We start from the raw sequence: 8,205 nt of genomic DNA, 5'->3' as shown, positions 1-8,205 counted from the left end.
TAATTTTACTACAGGTAGAGTTGTGTGGGAATGGGACGTGAGCATTTAGCTTATGGAAAACATCAATCAACCTGAGTAGGACTTGAATCCAAAACTTCTAGACAAAGGTCAGACTGGTAGAGTCTCTCTGCCTTTCATCTGGGGGGATCCTGGCTTCAAATCCCAGTCAGGTATGGCATTTTTCATACACTACAAAAATTCAATTTCCATGTATAAGATTCAAAGGCTCCAGATAAATTAATTAATAAAGCAAAAAAATAGGTCTGTTATGTAGACTTGCACCAGTGGTCTATTTTCATAAATAGCAATGTTTAAACACTTTTAGTACATAAAATATATTATAAAAATCTTAAATCTTACATAAAAATCTAATTTGTGTTTTACATTTTACATTTTTTTTTTCAATTTTTCACGTAATATTGCATAATATACAACCAGTACTTTTGCTGAATAAATTTATGTTTGAAATATTAGTAGAGTATTCTTGACAAGTAGAAACCTATGAAATTTTTTGCTAGCGTATCTCGAAAACAAAGCATCTCTAGACCTTCATTATACACATGTTTTTCATTATTGAATACACCTCTCTAAAGTAATTGGCAGAAACTTTCTGAAACACTCTTTATATCTACAACTAAGAAGTAACTGTGTGTACAATTGTATGTATATTTATGCAAATACAACACAAGTGAAAAGAACCTGAAGATAAAAGTCCAGTTTATTTTCCATAATTCTAAAGAGTAAAATTTATTAAAAAATGTATTTATTGTAAGAATATATCTATTTATTTTTCATTAAAAAAATACATACACACTTATATTTTATAATAAATTTATAACATGATAGGTAGTTCATAATTGGGTGCACATTTTTAAGGAATTTTTAATTTATTTTAAAATTAAAGCACTTTTGCAGAAAGCTTTGCCTCTTCAGAACATTATAAAATGTGATTAAAAAATTGTAAAAAATATAACATACAAATGTTTTAGATATAAAAATTTTTATAATTTAAAAAAAAAATTACAAAAATATTTACCTTCTCATAAATGAAATAAACATTTTTTTTTGCCACAAAGAAAATTTACAGTTATATTATTGCAGAAACCATAAGTAAGTATGATGATATATAATAACATGTAGAGAGGATTTCATTGAAGCTACTTAAAAATTAATTACATACTAATATTTTTATACAGAACACTTAATTTAAGTACACACATAAAGTTAGGCCAGAGAACAGTGCCATTGGTAGTTCAATACAAAACAAAAACAATCATAAGAATTCATAAATAAGAGAAAAAAATTAAAATAAAACTATAGTTAATAATGAAAGAATAACTAAAATTGAATGAAGTGAAATATGGTATGATGGATAACACTAAGTTGCAGTCCCACCTCAAATCATACAAATTCATCAATGTTCATCAGTAGTGTTGTTTTAGTCTTCTAATGTTTTCACTGTTGTCTAGAAGGTTAATAGCTAAGTAGATCATTTGGTTTTAAGCCATAATTTATATTTTGTATAGAATCACTGTATTTCTTCTCATATATGGTTTTCATGTGTATTTCAAACACATGGTAAACTCTGATATTCGTGGATTTCACTGTTTCTTATGAACCAAGGCGCCTCTGTGAAATTCCTGAGTAATTTGTTTTGAAACTGCTGTATAATCACAATGTTGCCATTGCTTGCTGTACCCCATAGCTGGATTCTATGGGTCCAAATTGGTTTCAGGATTGTTGTGTACATTAATTGTTTGCTAGATAGTGAAAGCTGTGAGACCTCTTTCATTTGAGACAATGTTTGAGACATTTCCTCAAACTTAATATCCAGCTATTTTCTCTGGATATTCGTCGTCTAATGTGGAAACATTAGACGATGATCAGGGTACCATACACTTTGAGCATCTGGTATGAGAAATCCATCAAGTGGAAAAGTGGGCAGTCTCCTCTCCTTATTTCAAATGTCACATGACTCAACTTTGCTTGATTAACCTAATCTTCCATCTTGACAGCCATCCGTTGATTTAGTTCAATTCAAATTATAGTTTACTTGAATCTAGAGTTGGGTCAATACTGATAGCCAGGATAGCTGTGTCATCAGCAAATAATGCGTCAGTGACATAATCCATAGTCGGAAGGTTTGCTGTGAAGGTGGAATATAAAACACGTCCTAAAACCAATCCTTGGGAATTGGTTTCCTTGTGGAACGCCCAACTTAGTATCAAAAAATATAGACAACTCCTTATTATACTTCACCTGTGAAAAACATCCTTCCAGGTAATTATGCAGAACCAAATAATACAGTTAAGGTAGGCTCTTTATCAACTTGTGCAATAGGTCAGGCAGCTAAACCTTGTCAAAGGCCTGCTAAAAATTTAAGAAGGCTGCCAAACAGTATCTCTTCTCCTGAAGGCACTTACTGATAACATTAACAATCCATGTGTTTGCTCACCAGTAGAGTGACCACCTTGGAAGCCAAACTGATGATCAGGAATAACATATCCACATTCAAGAGTAGGTCAAAGCTTCTGAAGAAAAAGTCTCTGGAACATTTTAGGCAAAATAGGTAACAGACTTATTGGTCTATATGAAGATAGCTCTTGTGCCAGTTTACCTAGTTTCTGGACAATAACCATCTGCCTAACAGGAAGACTCAGAGTAATCAGGCTGCTCAAGAATTAAAGAATTTCTTCCTCACCAGCCCCTCATTTGTCGACTAGCTCTAAGAACTTACAGTAAGCAGCAAATTGGTTAGCCTTCTCTTCATCGCTCTGACACATCCAATCTCTTCAAAGGAGGAAATGAGGGTAGTGACCATAGAAAATTCTTGGTAGCTCTCCATAGAGACTAGCTATCTCAGGCAGTTTCCTGCAAGACGGAGGTCAAATATTGTGTTGCATTATCAATATCAATGGAACACTTCAATTGTACATGCACAATCAATTTGTCTTCCACCCAACTTTAATACAAGTCCCAACTGTTGGTTCTGTTGTTATTGAGGACACGATTTCTTTTTCTTTATCACCACTATACTAACGGTAAGTATAACAGGTGAATGGTCAGACTTCTAATTGTAACTGTTTTCTAATATCAGTGTGCAATGATGAAATTCCTGAAGTGATCTGCATGAACATGTCATTAACACATTCACAATTTTCATCAGCCTTCCACTATATGGTTTGTGATCAATGGAAATATTTTCTGCCTCGCACTTATTGACCTAACTTCGAATAATGCTCACATCCAAAGCAGCTCCCCATACACATATCTGAACCGACCATGAATATATGCACATATATATGTCTCTTTCGTCAAAAATTCGATGACTGCCCTCTCTATCTATTTCATATCCATTATTTAATTTTTCTAAATACAACGAAATTTTATTAGTCATATATGAATGTAGTCTATGATGAATGTAGTACAGACCAACAGGAATTACTTTCAGTGGAACGTAAAAACTTGTTACCTAATGTAAATAAATTTGTTCTTAAGAATTAATGTTTCGAAGAAAATGAAAAAAGGCTATTTTATTACTTGTTTCAACTTAAATCCGTTTCGTTTTGTAAAAGAGAAACGCCCATAAATAAATCTATATGTATATATTTTAATTAAAAAAATAAATAATAAATTATATAAAAAAAATATATTTTAAATATCTTTTACATTATTAGTATTAATAATTTACTGAAGATTTTTTTTTAAGAAAGTAAAATGCGATTAGGTTATTAATTAAAAAGGTAATGACAAAAATATTCAAATAATTTTTAAAAATATGTAATTTACACTGTACAATAAAACTGAATAATTCGTTACTTTATCTGTCCAATGAGATATAGGATAAATTTTAAGATTGATGAAATTTTGTTTCAAAAGGTTTACAATCGATAAGAGTTATTAATGCCGTTTTTCAGTTTTCTAAAATTAACAAGCTGATTATTAAAAGTTGACTTTTTATGCAAAAATTTATATAAAATTTTTTACTATTAAAATTTAAAAAGTAATAAAAATATATACAGCTGTTTCGTCTCACAATCCCTCTGTGCATCAATTCCTCCAAAGGAGAACCTCAGGTTCCCGCCGGACCATTTGCATCGTCCCGCCAGCAATCCCTCGGGAGATCATAATATCTTTACCCAGGATGAAGGCAGCACATTAGTTATCAATGATTTAGAATAGACTGGTTAAATATGTGGTGCAATAATTCTCATCTCCAAATACCAAAGAGCCACTTGATGCAAGGCTCAGACTTGCTTAAGGAATTTTTTTTTGCGCTGGAACAAATCTTGCAATGTAGAAGAACATGCTTTCTTGTTTTGTCTGTTTCAGTTCTGTTACAGGTAAACCAGATCAACGACGGCGGCCACGCGGTCCCCCCAAACCCTTCCCGGACACACGTGTGCCCGGATGATCTTAAGATTAAATTTTTCTCAAAAGAAATCTTTATTTGATCAAATAAAACGATTCAATCGCCTTTCCCCCGACACTCACGAACGAGAAATTTTTTGATACAAAATTTTAAGACACCCAACCATCCCATTTCCTAATCCAAGAAGAAGAAGTAGAAAAAGAAGAACAAGATCGTCGGCGGACAGAGAATATTGTGGAAGAAAAGCCCATAGCCACCCGGTAGAAGAGAGAAGAGGCCTGCTCTTTCCCCCGCGCTGCCTTTTCCGGGCCTCGAGACTATTCAAGGTTTTACGGTTTGTAAATTATTTGCAGCCGATTTACGGAAAGGCAGGCGAGAAGAACAGAAGAAAAGAAGAATGAAAATCGGCCCGCCAACACGAAGAGGAATCTGGCACGGCGGAGCCCAGCAGAAGCGCACCAGTAAAGTCAGCCCGAGTGAAGGAAGACTACAAACTTCACTTTGTTACCTATCACCCACCATCCTCTTTACCTAATTCTTACAATTTTGGCCCAAGCCAGCACATGCGACTCCCTCTGGAAGAGGAGCGTATTACTTCCTTCAAACATTTCGGCCACCGGAAGGCGTATTCCTGTTAGGCCGAAAGGCGCTAGCACCAAAAGGACTTCAGGGAACTGGACTTCAGGGGACTTACGGGGAATCAAGCCGGGTGTATGAAGCTCATATGCGCCTAGTCTCCCACGATCAGCCCCAGTCAGCTATTTCTCATTGGTCTAAAGGACAAAGGAACGCAAATACCAATTCCGTCCATAAATAAAACACAGAAATCTATAACCGCCACTAAATAAATAATGACCCGCCCGATAAACGAAAGACAGCAGCAAGGGACATTTGTCCAGGCTCTGAGATTAGTAGGGAGATAATAAACTCCCGCTATCCTTGCGTTCCGTTCCGCAGGAAATCATTCGCTCATCCTTGGAGTTATTTGGCGTCTGAACTACATAAACTGACTGTAAGTCATACAGTCAGATCTCCACTGAGGTTATGACTATGCCTTAGCTATACACGGTCCTTCGGTTTCCTTCAATAAAATAAGATTAGACAGTTTCGATCCTTTGTTAATACAATGTAATGGTTATCTCTTTTAATTTTAACAAGATAAAAAATGTACATTTTTATATTTATTCAGTACAAATATCAGATTAACACAATGCCAAGCTGCAGGGTTGAATTGCTATGAAAACCTTTGTTATTTGTGAAAAAGTGTAAACGAAAAATTTGTAAGAAATGAATATTTTATTTTAGTATCTATCATCAAAATCAGAATTTGTGTATATACAAATGTGTGGGAGCATGTTAAATACCATAACCATAACGATTCTATGCGATCTGACGTGAGTCACAAAAGTAACTACTGAATATGTCACAACCACCACTACGGAAAACGAGAAGTGAAGTGGTCTTTCAATGTTTTTTATAGTACAGATATATCGATGATTTAAATTTAAAAGAAAAAAATTCATTCAAATATTCTGTTTTTTTTTCTATTAGTGATTTAAAAAATAGTCACTTTATAAGAGATAACAAAATTTGCAAGTAGTAAATGAAACGGGTGAAGCCTACGACGCGATAGATAGAGGGAGCAGAATCTGTAGGTTTATAATATTAATATTTGATTTAATTAACATTCACCTTAACGAAACAGTAACAACATAGAAAGTATATAACACACTTAAGAATAGCAGTCTCAGGAACTGGACATACGTTCAAGTGCTTTTTTAAATTATTTTATTAATTAATCGAAAATGTGGCTTTTAGATCAGTTAAATCCTAGTTTTTACCTAAACTGAAAAAATTTAATAAAGTAATAATTGCTATTATTTATTTATTTATAAATATATATTAGCCAAACAATTATTTTTAAGATAATAATAAAAATTAAGGTCCTTTATTAAAGGTAATTCTTTTTTTCATATATTATTAAGACGAAAGAATGTATAAGAAATTACCTCATTATACTTTATCACCAAGGTTTATTACAGCAATTTAAAAAGTAATTTTCCTTGTAATAAAGATTTTCATCTTGTTCAAAAAATTTCAATTGAAATTATCTTAACGATTTCAGTTTTTAAGGTTTGTAATAATGTACACTTATTACATGTATGAATTTTAATAGATAAATATTATTAGTCTACAGACAATAAGAAATAAAATAATTGATGTAAATGTCTGTTTTTGTTTGATTCTTAATTCCTTATAAATACATCTTTGTTTATAAAATTATTATGTAGAATGAGAGAGGTAGTATCATAGGGAATTAGATAAAGATACCCATCGTATCATTAATTCATCAAGCCGACTGAGCGTTGCATTTATTTCTTATAAAAGCAAATGAGTTAAGTTGTGTTAACTTTACGTATAAAAGTTCTCTTAACACGAATCTTTACTAAGTTATTTCAATATCTGCATCTAAACAATAAATAGGTTATTTTTATTACAAAAAGAGAATAAAAAGTAAACTCCTGATTTCTGTTGGCGGAATAATGTAATCGAAAAGCGGTTATAGAAAATTCATAAATATTTAAAAAAATATTCTTAAACTTTCTCTCAGCTGTCATTAACCGATGTTGCTCGTAGAACATAGATAACGAAATTTTCTTAACTTCTATTTTATATTTTCAACAAAATATAGTTTTACAAGAAAATGCAACGCTAGAACTTTACGTTTAATTAAAGTTAGAAATATATTTTTGACTATAAATAATAAAATTATTGCTGTTATAAAATATTATTAAATATATTCTAAAAATTAATCTTGATTATAAAATAATAAAATTATTCCCCTTACTACTTTTATACGTCGTTAAATACTTCTGCCGAGACCTTTACATAAAAAAATAATAACTAATTATAAAATATCTTTTAAAACTAACGATTAAAAAATCATGTAAAATAATCGATAGCAAAAAATCTATTTCTAATATTCACAGTAGAGCAGATGTATTTTTTAGGAGAATATGGTAAAAAATTCGACGTAGGGATGATAAAACAGAAATTAAAAAACCGTTTTCTCAAAGTTTGGCAGCAAATAATAAGCAAAAATCTGATTACCCTGTTCACATTATAGAAAATGAATATATTTTTTCAAGTACATAAAATACGTCAACATTAGAAATTAATAGCATAAATTTTTTTCTTATATAAACAAGAACGAAAATTTAATTATGAACAAGTAAAATAAAAAAAATGTTGGATGACTTAGGAAAATAATACATTTATTTCAAATTGTTCCACAAGTTATTATTTTATTTTAAAATTCACTCAAATTATGGTACCAAAAACAATAGTTTCATTAAGTTATCTAATTACAAGTTGTAATAGAAAAAAATTATTCATTTTTATGTAAACTGTTTTTTAAACATTATGTCGAGAATGTGGATAATTACGTAACTATTCAGAAGGGTATTTATTACAAAATTATTTTTGTATATTTATTTTATTTCTATTTTTGCCGGTTTTTAATCTAATTTTCGGGTTAACCTACGTCAGTATTGGAAATGCTAATTACGGATCAGCTACCGGTTGACCCAAATTTTGAGAACGAAACGAATAGTTCTTGTTCACTGCCTTCTAGAAAACATGGACCCTTGGCACCGAACAGGGATCCCAGGAAACAATCTCGTCGTAAACTAATCAGAAATAAAATTTCATTCGATCTGGATGACGCTCTGGAAGCGAGATGGATACTGCAATCGCAGATTCACAGGCAACTCCTATAATATGGCAAACTGTGTCAGTCTTGCGTATCCGTAAAGAGTCGCGAATTCCCGTTG

The sequence above is a fragment of the Lycorma delicatula genome, chromosome 3 (assembly GCF_047948215.1).
Source record: "Lycorma delicatula isolate Av1 chromosome 3, ASM4794821v1, whole genome shotgun sequence".
Taxonomy (NCBI): domain Eukaryota; kingdom Metazoa; phylum Arthropoda; class Insecta; order Hemiptera; family Fulgoridae; genus Lycorma; species Lycorma delicatula.
The sequence above is the reverse complement of the archived record's forward strand: the minus strand, read 5'-3'. Positions refer to the sequence as shown.